The 14,388-nt window shown below is 44.0% G+C and overlaps 1 protein-coding gene across 1 annotated transcript in view; it reads right to left on the reverse strand.

The window, feature by feature from the left end:
* The window catches only part of gpc5a (glypican 5a), a 174,869-nt gene that overhangs the window by 85,875 nt on the left and 74,606 nt on the right, over positions 1-14,388 (reverse strand). The window lies entirely within an intron of this gene.

Consider the following 14,388-nt stretch of genomic DNA (forward strand, 5'->3'; position numbering starts at 1 on the left):
TTAAACCCTGAACTCACAACGATAATCCCAACTCTAAACCCTAAATTTACAACAATAATCCCAACTCTAAACCTTAAACTCACAACGATAATCCCAAATCTAAACCCTAAATTTACAACAATAATCCCAGCTCTAAACCTTAAACTCACCAAGATAATCCCAACTCTAAACCCTAAACTCACAATGATTATTCCAACTCTAAACCCTAAACTCACACGACTGACCTCTTAACGAGAACAAGTAACATTAACGTTGACTATCTATTGAAACTTAATGACCTTGTTATAAACTAATATTACTAAAAACATCATTACGTCATTAACGTACCGCTGTATTGTCCATCCTGATGATCTTAGTAAAGTTGCAGCAGTGCTTGTTGATCTTTAAAGAGTAAAGACTTTTTGATGATTTGATCATTTTGATATTTTGGTAATTGCGCCTGTTTGAACTTTCGTAGTTTTCCTAAGAGCTGAGATTTGCTTTAGACTGCACTGCTGATCACTGAGTGAAGCTGAGTGAGGAAGGACTTTCTGAAACACGAGTCCTGCTTAATCATGTTAGGGAGAATCTCTGGATCCTGGACTTTAAGGAGTGAAGGGGGAACGAGGAGGGGGATTAGTGAGCAGTACAGTGAGGTCGCCTTCGGAAATCTACAATAAATCAGCTCAGCAGAGAAACACGGAGCCCACCTCACGGCCTCAATCATGTGCCTGACACGAGTTTTAGCGTTACAGAGGGAGGACGGAGAACAAGAGGGAAAACAAAGCAGAGCAGTGCAGTATTGTAATTCAAATGTTGATGACGCCTTTAGAGGGCGGCGCTGAGCCACGTTTGTGTATTTGATGGTCGTTAATGACGTCTTTAGAGGGCGGCGCTGAGCGATGTTTGTTTATTTGATGTCCGTTAATGACGCCTTTAGAGGGCGGCGCTGAGCGACGTTTCTGTATTTGATGGTCGTTAATGACGCCTTTAGAGGGCGGCGCTGAGCGACGTTTCTGTATTTGATGGTCGTTAATGACGCCTTTAGAGGGCGGCGCTGAGCTACGTTTCTGTATTTGATGTCCGTTAATGACGCCTTTAGAGGGCGGCGCTGAGCCACGTTTCTGTATTTGATGGTTGTTAATGACGCCTTTAGAGGGCGGCGCTGAGCCACATTTGTTCGTTTGATGGTCGTTAATGACGCCTTTAGAGGGCGGGCGCTGAGCGACGCTTGTTCATTTGACGGTCATTAATGACGCCTTTAGAGGGCGCCGCTGAGCAAGGTTTGATTATATGATGATTTTTAATGACGCCTTTAGAGGGCGGCGCTGAGCGACGTTTGTTCGTTTGATGGTCGTTAATGACGCCTTTAGAGGGCGGCGCTGAGCGACGTTTGTTTCTTTGATGGTCGTTAATGACGCCTTTAGAGGGCGGCGCTGAGCGCTGTTTGTTTATTTGATGGTTGTTAATGACGCCTTTAGAGGGCGGCGCTGAGCGGCGTTTGTTCGTTTGATGGTCGTTAATGACGCCTTTAGAGGGCGGCGCTGAGCGACGTTTGTTCGTTTGATGGTTGTTAATGACGCCTTTAGAGGGCGGCGCTGAGCGACGTTTGTTCGTTTGATGGTCGTTAATGACGCCTTTAGAGGGCGGCGCTGAGCGACGTTTGTTCGTTTGATGGTCGTTAATGACACCTTTAGAGGGCGGCGCTGAGCGACGTTTGTTCGTTTGATGGTCGTTAATGACACCTTTAGAGGGCGGCGCTGAGCGACGTTTGTTTATTTGATGGTCGTTAATGACGCCTTTAGAGGGCGGCGCTGAGCGGCGTTTGTTCGTTTGATGGTCGTTAATGACGCCTTTAGAGGGCGGCGCTGAGCGACGTTTGTTCGTTTGATGGTCGTTAATGACGCCTTTAGAGGGCGGCGCTGAGCGACGTTTGTTCGTTTGATGGTCGTTAATGACGCCTTTAGAGGGCGGCGCTGAGCGACGTTTGTTCGTTTGATGGTCGTTAATGACACCTTTAGAGGGTGGAGCTGAGCGACGTTTGTTTCTTTGATGGTTGTTAATGACGCCTTTAGAGGGCGGCGCTGAGCAACGTTTGTTCGTTTGATGGTTGTTAATGACGCCTTTAGAGGGCGACGCTGAGCGACGTTTGTGTCCAGCATGTTGTGTTTAAGTGTCACTGTGAAATCTACAAAAACAGGTCTGAAGCTTTGGGCATTGCTAGCGAAAAGCTCCTGCCCGTGGCTAACTCCGTCTCGGGTAAGGAAGAATGATTCCCCTGAAGAGCTGCTCTCTTTTCTCACCTCATCCTCTCTTCAACACTGTGAAGCATTAAGAGACGGAAGAAGAGAGAAGCCGAACAGTGTGAGAACGACAGAGTGAGCGAGAGTGTGTGGAGGGATTAGAGGTGTCTGCTGTGTAGCTGTGGTCAGCCAGCCTCTCACAAAGCTCCAGAGATTAGATACAGCTGATTAACAACTACAGGGGGTGCTAATGATTAGCATATGTGTGTGTGTGTGTGTGTGTGTGTGTAATATATGGAGGTGAAACAACTAGTAAACATCCCCTGGGGTTCCCCTGTGGCTCCCCTGAGGTTCTAGACTAACTACAGTCAGAGAGTGGAGTGCAGGGTTCACTTGTTCAGTAACTTCCCAGAGATGTTCAGAATTACTTCATACGAGTCCGAGTCAGCTCTCTGTTAGAGTTTGAATCGTGTCTCGAGTCTCTGAGGGGGTAATCCTAGTTGAGTTTCTGAGGTGCAAGTCCAAGTCAAGTCTGGAGTTTCTGAGATACAATTCAAATCTACAATCTCTAAAGTTAATGTCTGAGTCGAGTCTCTGAGGTGGGACGTCTGAGTCGAGTCTCTGAGGTGTGAGGTCGAGTCAAGTCTCTGAGGTGTGAGGCTGAGTCGAGACTCTGAGGTGTGAGTCTAAGATGAGCCTCAAGTCTCTGAGGTGTGAGTCTGAGTTGAGTCTCAAGTCTCTGAGGTGTGAGTCTGAGTTGAGTCTCAAGTCTCTGAGGTGTGAGTCTGAGTTGAGTCTCAAGTCTCTGAGGTGTGAGTCTGAGTTGAGTCTTGAATCTCCGACGTGTGAGTCTGAGTCGAGTCTCTGAAGTGTGAGTCCATGCCCGTCTGTGGGCGGAGCCTCTAAGGCTGAGCCTGTCCAGACCACAGAGTGGACAGAGTCTCTCTGAGTGTTGTGCTCTTCTCTGACTGATGGAGAGGAAAGTTTTCCCGTTTTTGTCTCCCGGCGTCGCGCTCCTCAGGCTTCCAGCTCGCTGAGTGACGAAAGTGAACATCAGACCCAGAGCGTTTAGGCTCGAGGAAGCGCCTCGGGGCCACTGCAGGGAACTGTGGGTAAGATCAAACCACAACCTCTGAGAAGTGCAGAGTCATCAGAACGGAGATGAGACAAAGTTCCACCTGCAGCTCGTGACGGCGAAGCCCCCGGCACTTCGCTCTGAAGGAGGAGGAACCGGGACACCGTCGCCTCTGATTGGAACCAGATGAAAGGCTCCAGACGAAAGCACTGCGCGAGAAAGAGGCGCCGCTCTGGGCTTTAAAGCAATAGTTCAGAGTAACATTCATACATTAACTTACTTAAACGTGGTCAATCAGTCAAGACATGATCGGTGGACAACACTTTGAAACAGCAGGTGCTACTGGGTTTAATCCATGTTCATAGACATACAGTGTATAGACACATGTCTTGGGTAATCAGCTACTTTTGCAGTAAGGAGGAGGTAAATTAGAGTTTTTGTTGACCTGTCGCTTTAAAGATTCCAGCAGAGCCTCATCTCTCTCTCTCAGACGGATCACGGCGCTATTTTTCTTTCATTTCCTCTGGATAAAGCCGCTGGCAGCCACACTGCTATTCACCAACCAGCACTCCAATCCGCTCCAGCTCAGAGCCAAATGAAGAGCTGGCGCCCGGCGACCTTACAGGCGGACCCCAACTGTGAAATTGGGGTCTGTCCACCGCTTTATGGTGCAGACGGTCCTTATACCTTATGTCTCAGATGGGCTGTTCTCATGAAACAGCCTCAAACCTCGAACCATGGCCATCATCATCACCCACATAATCAATATTCATATAACTCAGTTGATCGATTAGAGCGCTGTACAGTAAAAACTTACACTCTTCATTTCTCTGAGAAACATGATTGTTTGTATATCCAGAATAAAGTAAAACATTAAGCTTTAGTCATTTGAATATTCATCATGTTGATGTTCTGAACTCGGAAACGGAATATTTTCCCACGTTTTTAGAGGACTGGAAGGAACAGCCAGGCTGCAGAGACGACGGTGCAGAAAGGAATGGGGTGTGTCGCACCCAAAGAAAGCAACTGGTAACCCTAAAAACAGGACTGAAATGTGGACAGTGTCCAGCAGCGCACTGGCATCTCACTGACCGGCTCAAATGACAACATGCACATCTCCAACAACAACTGCAGGCTCTTAGGTTTTACACAACTTATTTTTTTTATTTGAATGCATCAGTTATGAGAGGCTATTTGACTTTCTGTATGTGGTTTTGAATCTGACTTAAAGCTCCAGTAAAAGACAGCTAACAGGCTAAACAGGCTAAAAGATAACAGACTGGCTAAAAACACTGCAGGCTAAATAGGCTTAAAGACAGCTAACAGGCTAAACAGGCTAAAAGATAACAAACTAGCTAAAAACACTGCATGCTAAATAGGCTTAAAGATAGCTAACAGGCTAAACAGGCTAAAAGATAACAGGCTGGCTAAAAACACTGAGGGCTAAACAGGGTAAAAGATAGCTAACAGGCTAAACAGGCTAAAAGATAGCAGGTAAAATGGTGAAAGACAGCTAACAAGTTAAATGATAGCAGGCAAAACTGGCTAAAAGTTAGCAGGCTAAGCAGGCTAAAAGAACACAGGCTAAACCTGATAAAAGACAGCAGGATAAACAGGCTAAAATATACCAGGCTTAACAGGGTAAAAAAAAAGCTAACGAGCTAAAAAATAACAAAAAAAATTAACTGCAGGTTAAAGCAGCTAAAAGACAGTTAACAGCCTCAAAGAAAGAAAGCTAAACAGACTAAAGAGCACAGTCTGAACAGGCTAAAAGACAGCTAACATGCTAAACAGTAAAAGACAGATAACAGGCTAAACAATAGCAGACTAAACAGGCTAAAAGAACACAGTCTGAACAGGCTTAAAGAACACAGTCTGAACAGGCTAAAAGAACACAGTCTGAACAGACTTGAACACAGTCTGAACAGGCTAAAAGAACACAGTCTGAACAGGCTTAAAGAACACAGTCTGAACAGGCTTAAAGAACACAGTCTGAACAGGCTTAAAGAGCACAGTCTGAACAGGCTAAAAGAACACAGTCTGAACAGGCTTAAAGAACACAGTCTGAACAGGCTTAAAGAACACAGTCTGAACAGGCTTGAAGAGCACAATCTGAACAGGCTTAAAGAACACAGTCTGAACAGACTTGAACACAGTCTGAACAGACTTAAAGAACACAGTCTGAACAGGCTTAAAGAGCACAGTCTGAACAGGCTTACAGAACACAGTCCGAACAGGCTTAAAGAACACAGTCCGAACAGGCTTAAAGAACACAGTCTGAACAGGCTTAGAGAACACAGTCTGAACAGGCTTAAAGAACACAGTCTAGGCTAAAAGAACAGAGTCTGAACAGGCTTAGAGAACACAGTCTGAACAGGCTAAAAGACAGCTAACATGCTAAACAGTAAAAGACAGATAACAGGCTAAACAATAGCAGACTAAACAGGCTAAAAGAACACAGTCTGAACAGGCTTAAAGAACACAGTCTGAACAGGCTAAAAGAACACAGTCTGAACAGGCTTAAAGAACACAGTCTGAACAGGCTTAAAGAGCACAGTCTGAACAGACTTGAACACAGTCTGAACAGGCTTAAAGAACACAGTCTGAACAGGCTAAAAGAACACAGTCTGAACAGACTTAAAGAACACAGTCTGAACAGGCTTAAAGAACAGAGTCTGAACAGGCTTAAAGAACACAGTCTGAACAGGCTTAAAGAGCACAGTCTGAACAGGCTTACAGAACACAGTCCGAACAGGCTTAAAGAACACAGTCCGAACAGGCTTAAAGAACACAGTCTGAACAGGCTTAGAGAACACAGTCTGAACAGGCTTAAAGAACACAGTCTGAACAGGCTAAAAGAACACAGTCTGAACAGGCTAAAAGAACACAGTCTGAACAGACGTAAAGAACACTGTCTGAACAGGCTTAAAGAACAGAGTCTGAACAGACGTAAAGAACACTGTCTGAACAGGCTTAAAGAACAGAGTCTGAACAGGCTTAGAGAACACAGTCTGAACAGGCTTAAAGAACACAGTCTGAACAGGCTAAAAGAACACAGTCTGAACAGGCTAAAAGAACACAGTCTGAACAGACGTAAAGAACACTGTCTGAACAGGCTTAAAGAACAGAGTCTGAACAGGCTAAAAGAACACAGTCTGAACAGGCTTAAAGAACACAGTCTGAACAGGCTTAAAGAACACAGTCTGAACAGGCTAAAAGAACACAGTCTGAACAGGCTTAAAGAACACAGTCTGAACAGGCTAAAAGAACACAGTCTGAACAGACTTAAAGAACACAGTCTGAACAGGCTTAAAGAACACAGTCTGAACAGGCTAAAAGAACACAGTCTGAACAGACTTAAAGAACACAGTCTGAACAGGCTAAAAGAACACAGTCTGAACAGGCTTAAAGAACACAGTCTGAACAGGCTTAAAGAGCACAGTCTGAACAGGCTTAAAGAACACAGTCTGAACAGGCTAAAAGAACACAGTCTGAACAGGCTTAAAGAACACAGTCTGAACAGGCTAAAAGAACACAGTCTGAACAGGCTTAAAGAGCACAGTCTGAACAGGCTTGAAGAACACAGTCTGAACAGACTTAAAGAACACAGTCTGAACAGGCTAAAAGAACACAGTCTGAACAGGCTTAAAGAACACAGTCTGAACAGGCTAAAAGAACACAGTCTGAACAGGCTTAAAGAACACAGTCTGAACAGGCTTGAAGAACACAGTCTGAACAGGCTTAAAGAACACAGTCTAGGCTAAAAGAACAGAGTCTGAACAGGCTTAGAGAACACAGTCTGAACAGGCTAAAAGAACACAGTCTAGGCTAAAAGAACAGAGTCTGAACAGGCTTAGAGAACACAGTCTGAACAGGCCTACAGAACACAGTCTGAACAGGCTTAAAGAACACAGTCTAGGCTAAAAGAACAGAGTCTGAACAGGCTTAAAGAACACAGTCTGAACAGGCTTAAAGAACACAGTCTGAACAGGCTTGAAGAACACAGCCTAGGCTAAAAGAACACAGTCTGAACAGGCTTAAAGAACACAGCCTAGGCTAAAAGAACACAGTCTGAACAGGCTTGAAGAACACAGTCTGAACAGGCTAAAAGAACACAGTCTGAACAGGCTTAAAGAACACAGCCTAGGCTAAAAGAACACAGTCTGAACAGGCTTGAAGAACACAGTCTGAACAGGCTAAAAGAACAGAGTCTGAACAGGCTTAAAGAACACAGCCTAGGCTAAAAGAACACAGTCTGAACAGGCTAAAAGAGCACAGTCTGAACAGGCTTGAAGAACACAGTCTGAACAGGCTAAAAGAACAGAGTCTGAACAGGCTAAAAGAGCACAGTCTGAACAGGCTTGAAGAACACAGTCTGAACAGGCTAAAAGAACACAGTCTGAACAGGCTTGAAGAACACAGTCTGAACAGGCTTAAAGAACACAGCCTAGGCTTAAAGAGCGCAGTCTGAACAGGCTTAAAGAACACAGCCTAGGCTTAAAGAGCGCAGTCTGAACAGGCTTAAAAATAGTAAACTAAACACGCTAAAAAAACCCTAAAAGGAAGCTAACAGGCTAAACTGATGCTCCATTACTAATCCTGCCGAATTATTTACTGAAGGATTCACTGCAAACCTAAATAAAAGCTAAACAAATAGTAAACATCTGTTCTCTGGATGACTTACACACCTCTAAGAGTTGTAAAACAAATGGCACAGCAAAAATTACCTTGGTGAGCTAAAAGTGAATGTCTCTGCATTGAACACTGCTACAATATGATATTTCATCATTACTATAATTATACAAAGAATTATACTAAGTGTAAGTTATATTAGTTTATGAAATGACTAATTTACAGTGGTGGGTGACAGAGTTCCTGTCTTTACTCAGGGCTCTGTGGACATTTCTTGGTGGAGGAATTGGTTATTGCCATTATTGTTAATTGTGACGTACATTATTCATTAAACTGCTGCATATTTAAATCATATCTGTTGCTGTTTTATAAAGCAATAAAGTAAAATCACTGTAATGTACAGCATCCTGTGGGTTATTGCTTTAATTAAATGTATAATTTACTGTTAAATACACACTTTAAAATTGTTCTTCAAGGGTTCCTTGGTAAAAGCTATGGTTCTATTTAGAAGCACTTCATGCTTACATGGTTCTTACCATGGTGAAGAATGTGTTGTTTCTTGCAAGGGTTCTGCTATTGTTACAAGCTTGGCAGTGTAACAGCAGAACCCTTTTTGGAGCTACACTGAACCACTCCCTTTACTAAAGAACCCTTGAAGAACCATCTTTTTAACGTGTGTAGTAGAGAAAAGTAGCAGAGAGAAAGTCTGAGTGAGCGAAATGTGCAGTGTCCTGTTTGCTCTTCCTCGAGCGTTATCCCGGAATAACGAAGCTCCAGCTGAGCGGTTCTGAAGGCGTCTGCTGTCCGGACCTTGGGTTCTGCTGATGTCTCTCTCTTTCTCCTCCTGATTTCACACTTAGCATGGCTCTCTGAATCTCAGCCAACTGATCCTCACTGAGTTCTTCACTCCGGGTGATAATGAGATGTTAAAGCGGGTCTGTGGAGCTAATCTGAATGGAGGGAGACGTGAAAGACGGGGGTCCGTGCAGGAATGGACAGCACAGTGCCAGCGTCTCTTTGTTTATATGGATTTAGGAAACTGTGAATTAGAGAAATTCTCTCATGAAGGACTCCAGAGAGACACCAGAGCTCAGGCTGTGAACTCTTTCATCTCATTCACACATCTAATCAGTACGCAAACCACGCGGTCCTGATGGCCTGTAGGGCGGGGCGATTATATATGGTAAACAAAACAGATCACAATGTTTAGATACACAATATTTATTTACACCAGCAAAACAGCAGAGCCAAATTCCAGGAGACCCACCCTTACTGCTGTAGGCTGAATGGGCGGGGCTAAATTGCTGTAGGCTGAATGGGCGGGGCTAAACTGCTGTAGGCTGAATGGGCGGGGCTAAACTGCTGTAGGCTGAATGGGTGGGGCAAAACTGCTGTAGGCTGAATGGGACACAAGTTATTTTTTGTGACATCACAAAAACAATTACAAACTCCGTTTCCGTATATGGACTGTTTGAACTGGTGCATTTTCACATGCTAATAATATTTACATTTTGCATCAAACACTTTTATTCCAAACAAATGTGGAAAAAGGTGATTTTCTGTGATGTGGCCCTTTAAAAGTTGTGATATTTCATGAACCACTGCAGTGACCCAGGCAGCCAGCGTGAAACAGATGTCCAGGTGGCCCTCGGTGGCAGAGCCATGCATCAGTCGGACTGCGGTGGGTCCGGCATGAATACTGCATGAGCTGCGCAAATGCATTAGTCGCGAGCTAAAGGCCACTGACTCACAGCACATCTAGCAAAGCAATTTCAGCCTCCTCACCTGCTCACCGGGCCGCATCTCACGAACCGGGACAGACAGCGAGGAGCTGCTGACCTGTAAAGCCTGTTTCTTACACAAGCAGATCACGTAGGGTGACCTCTGAGTCAGGGACGGCTGGGCCTCCACGAAACCGGGGGCGGGTTTTAAACAGGACGGAACAGTCCACCAAACTACACAATTTCCCCCATAACCCAAATATAGTCGATCAGCAGAAGCATGTTTGGTGTCATAAATATGAGTAACATGCTAATTGGTGGGGCATAAACTTCAATTACATGTTAGCAACATTAGCCTCGTAGCTCCAGTTCTAAAACTAAAGAAGCTAAGCTTCAGACACTGAACACGTCTTGGCTGATAAACAGTTGGTGCAGGAGTTCGACTGTATGAATTACACTTTTCTTTAAAGATGCTCTGAAAATTAAAGCAACAGTTCAGTAAAAAGCTAACGTTGCTAACAAAGAATGAAAGGGAAACAGCATTAATCAAATGGGGTTGATGTTAGCTATGTTAGCATGCTGGGTTGAGCTAATTCTCTAAGATTTAAACGTGTAAGTCTGTAAAAGAAAGACCTGGAAAAAGAGGACACATCTTTCCTTTTTACCAGGACGTAAAGTAAACCAGGAGCAATTTCCGATCTCAGGGCGCCGGCCTCTGTTGGCGCATCCCATTAGCCGACTGGAATGATTAGCAATTGACAGCGCACCGTCCTGCCAGCTGAGTCTCTGTCCATCACGGCACCATCAGCCCGATCTCCCCCTGCCTGAGGCCCTGTTTAAAAGGCCTTCCCGTATAAACCATCCGCCATAATTACACCATTACTCATCTTCAATAACGCTAACTAATCCACTTAGGCCTGACAGCGTATTATTTAATTCAGCTATGAAACATGGCTCGGCCAATCTCTGACATGCTGCCCTCTTAACATGTTCATGACTGACGACGTCTAAACAGCATTAGCTTAAGTGGACCAGTGCTTATCCTGCAGAGATAGAATTAATATACATCTCGCACATCACGTTACAGTTATAAGTGTTTAACCCTCTCAGGTTTTGGTAAATGCTCTGGTACACTAGAATAGGCGATATCAGTCCATAAACTACCTCAACAAACATTTCCATATGCTAGAATAGGAGATATCAGTCCATAAACAATGTCAAAAACATTTCCTTACACTAGAATAGGAGATATCAGTCCATAAACAACCTAAAAAACATTTCCTTACGCTAGAATAGGAGATATCAGTCCATAAACAACCTAAAAAACATTTCCTTATGCTAGAATAGGAGATATCAGTCCATAAACAACAAAAATAAATGCTCCTATATGCTAGAATAGGAGATATCAGTCCATAAACTACCTCAACAAATGTTTCCTTACGCTAGAATAGGAGATATCAGTCCATAAACTACCTCAACAAATGTTTCCTTACGCTAGAATAGGAGATATCAGTCCATAAACAACCTAAAAAACATTTCCTTACGCTAGAATAGGAGATATCAGTCCATAAACAACAAAAATAAATGCTCGTATATGCTAGAATAGGAGATATCAGTCCATAAACTACCTCAACAAACGTTTCCTTACACTAGAATAGGAGATATCAGTCCATAAACTACCTCAACAAACATTTCCTTACACTAGAATAGGAGATATCAGTCCATAAACAACCCCAAAAACATTTCCGTACGCTAGAATAGGAGATATCAGTCCATAAACTACCTTGACAAACATTTCCTTATGCTAGAATAGGAGATATCAGTCCATAAACAACCTCAAAAACATTTCCTTACACTAGAATAGAAGATATTAGTCCATAAACTACCTCAACAAACATTTCCTTACACTAGAATAGGAGATATCAGTCCATAAACTACCTCGACAAACATTTCCTTACACTAGAATAGGAGATATCAGTCCATAAACTACCTCGACAAACATTTCCTCACACTAGAATATGAGATATTAGTCCATAAATGACAAAAATAACCATTCCTATATGCTAGAATAGGATATATTAGTCCAGAAACAACTTTAATAAATCACTGTTGCCAGAACAAAAACTCATATCTCCATTTTTGACGCTTTTCAGTTTTTGACATACTTTGAAAATGCCTGTTTTCCTTTACATTGTTTGATGAATGGACCAAAAGAAACGACCCAAAATGACTTGGAAAGAAACCTGGTTCCACTGACTTACATTAAAAGTAAGGTATGTTTTTTCCTTCTCCTGTGAAGTTACCATTTTGGAGATACAAGGTTTTGATCTGACAACAGCGATACACTCCTACACACTAGGAGAACTTCAGACACCCACCATGCCTTGGCTCATGGACTACGCTGGAGTTGAGGTGAAACACTGTGAAAATCAGATTTCTGGCCGAAGTATCGCTTTAATACTGAGTCCAGGTTATTCCTAGGGCCGTATTAGCTGGCTGTTGTCCATGTTTACCTTTGAAGCGCTAACCTCAGCGTGAAGCCGTTCGTGAAATTTCTCGTCAGATGCAGGTCCAACCTCTTACGACACGCTCTTCTGGAGGTTTTATGACGGATTAGGCTTAATGGGGCGTCTCTGAAAGTGGCTTCTGTAATCGTGCTGCATGAGCACTCGCGCCCTCACCCCCAGCGCCCGCACCGTCTGTTTGAGTTGGACGTTCGCTCGCGTTTGGCCACGGGTCTGTTTGTTTTTCCGCACAAGGTGCTCGAGTCCGCACTGCTGTACTACAGAGCATCTCCTGTCGAGGAGAAGGTTTCGGACGAAGCGTTTGAGGTGAAGGAGCCTTTGATTTCCAGCACTAAAGAGAATCAGTGAGGCGCACGCTGTCGGTGGAGGATGGTGGTACCTTTCATCCTCATGATGTGATTCAGGGGACAACGCTTTTGGGGTTTCCCCTCAGAAGAGTCAATCTGGGTCTGAGCCACATTCCCATATACATGCTCTTAAAGTCCACCTGACACCAACACTGACCTGGTTTACCTTCTTAGTTCATGTTCCTGCTGTAGCTGAATGGGTGGGGCTAAACTGCTGTAGCTGAATGGGTGGGGCTAAACTGCTGTAGGCTAAATGGGTGGAGCTAAACTGCTGTAGGCTAAATGGGTGGAGCTAAACTGCTGTAGACTGAAAGGGTGGAGCTAAACTGCTCTAGGCTGAATGGGTGGAGCTAAACTGCTGTAGACTGAAAGGGTGGAGCTAAACTGCTCTAGGCTGAATGGGTGGGGCTAAACTGCTGTAGACTGAATGGGTGGAGCTAAACTGCTGTAGACTGAAAGGGTGGAGCTAAACTGCTCTAGGCTGAATGGGTGGGGCTAAACTGCTCTAGGCTGAACGAGTGAGCTTAGCAGACTGACCACGTTTAATTATTCAAAATTATTCATTATGCAAAGTTCACGTTGGTCAAACTTCCATGTTGTAAAATCGTGAGGCACCGTCTGATGGTCTGAGTTTAAATTGAAGGGGTTATTAATATGTAAATAAAGCATAATTTACCTTTTTAATGTTACAAAGTTTGTATAAAGCATTACAGAAAACAAAATAACTGACAATCCAAAAATAAATGGTGGAACGGTCAATATACACTCTTAAAAAAGTGGTTCTTTAAGGGTTCTTTAGTAAAGAAAATGGTTCTATATAGAACCATGAATGCTCAAAGAACCCTCTGCATGATTAAAGGGTTCTTTGCATCATTAAACTGATAGACATTCAGACTGATGGAGAACGTGCTGTAGATGGTTCGATGTTGAGCCTGTAACAAGAGAAAAACCCCTATTTGGTGCTATACAGAACCATTTTCTTAACTAAAGAACCGTTAAAGAACCGTCTTCTTCAAGAATGTATGGATTTTCATTACTGTGTATTTACTGAATTGAACTAATTGGGCCTGTGAAAAAGTTATGGCACCTTTAGTACGTGCAGGTAAATGTCATATTCAGGTGCGTTCTGTGCAGATTGTGTTCATCAATGTTTCTGACTCACTCTTCAAACAGCCAGGCCTGCCTCTCTCTCTGTCTCTCTCCTTACCTCTCTCTCTCTCCCTCTCTATCGGTCTCTTTCTCCTCCTCTCTGTCTTTCTCATTGTTCTGCTGAGCTGCTTTCACTTCAAAGCCATTCTGATGCCACCTGCTCGTGGCTATTGTGCAGATCGTCAGCTTTGACTCCTGCTCTGAGTGACTCAGGCCGAGTGAATGGACCCGAACCACAAGAAAAACCGCCGTGACATACGATAGGCCATTCAGAGAGAGAGAGAGGGAGAGAGAGGGAGAGAGAGAGAGCAGGCACTGCGTCTGGGTGGACAAACTAGCGCTGGGCTTTCAGACGCTGGAACAATAACACTGAACTGCCGCAGACGAAAGGACAGCGTGAGGCAGCAAAGCTCCCGTCAAACTCTGTGTCCTTTAGACATTTACTGACCGCTGAGTGGACCGGCTGATTTCACCCTCACTGCAGTCTTCAGTAAAGCCAGAGTCCAGTTAAACATCAGGGTTACTCTATTTTACACTGCAGTTTGGCATCAGCTAGTCATGGAGCTATTGGCTAAACACTGAGCTTTTAGCCAGCTGGTGAGCTAGCTAGCCAATGAGCTATCAGCTAGTCGCTAAGCTATCAGCTAGCCAATGAGCTATCAGCTAGTTGCTAAGCTATTAGCTAGCCAATGAGCTATCAGTTAGTCGCTAAGCTAT

This window comes from Colossoma macropomum, unplaced genomic scaffold (assembly GCF_904425465.1).
Source record: "Colossoma macropomum unplaced genomic scaffold, Colossoma_macropomum, whole genome shotgun sequence".
Taxonomy (NCBI): domain Eukaryota; kingdom Metazoa; phylum Chordata; class Actinopteri; order Characiformes; family Serrasalmidae; genus Colossoma; species Colossoma macropomum.